Below are 740 nucleotides of genomic sequence, written 5' to 3'. Positions count from 1 at the left end.
CTAAATTAGGGACGGCTAGCGCAGATAGCCCTCGTGTAGCTTTGCGCGAAATTCAAAAAACAAACAAACCTATGTCAAGGGATAAAGAGATTTGACAATCTTAACGACATCAAGGAAGTTCGAGATTCACTATAATGTGTTGTGAAACTAATAATATATATATATATATATTGATATGATAATTATGTGTGAATAAGGGATGGTGGGGAAATTATAAGAATTTAGTTTCAGTTACAATAACGTTATGACAGGCTCCTAGAAAAGTGTGGACTTTCACACACACACACAAAAAAAGGTGTTTCACACTTACGTTTTGCCTAATTGGGGGCTTTTTTCAGTCGTGGTTTTCTTCCAGAAACGTCGCTCGGTGGGGAACCGGTAAGTCTACGGATTTACTACGCTAAAATCCGGGGTTCGATTCTTCGCGGTGGACACAGCAGATAGTCCAATGTGGCTTTGCTTTAAAACAAACTATTTTATTGCCCATGGTGAAACAGCGATAAGTCTACGGGCTTACTACGCTTAAATCTGGGGTTCGATTCCTCGCGGTGGCTTTGCTCGCAAACCCTTCCAGGAAAATTATTGAAAAATCAAACACTGTTCCCAAAAATCGGTGCCATCTGGTCACCTTAACTGACGTCTCAACTTGACTGATTGCTGATAGCTCACTGAAGAAACAACTCGATTGTTAATTAAGACTAATTAGTTAATTTGTAGACATTCTGGTTTTCAGCAACGTT

This window comes from Limulus polyphemus, unplaced genomic scaffold (assembly GCF_000517525.1).
Source record: "Limulus polyphemus unplaced genomic scaffold, Limulus_polyphemus-2.1.2 Scaffold4713, whole genome shotgun sequence".
In the NCBI taxonomy this organism is placed as follows: Eukaryota; Metazoa; Arthropoda; class Merostomata; order Xiphosura; family Limulidae; genus Limulus; species Limulus polyphemus.
This window is presented reverse-complemented; position numbering follows the sequence as displayed.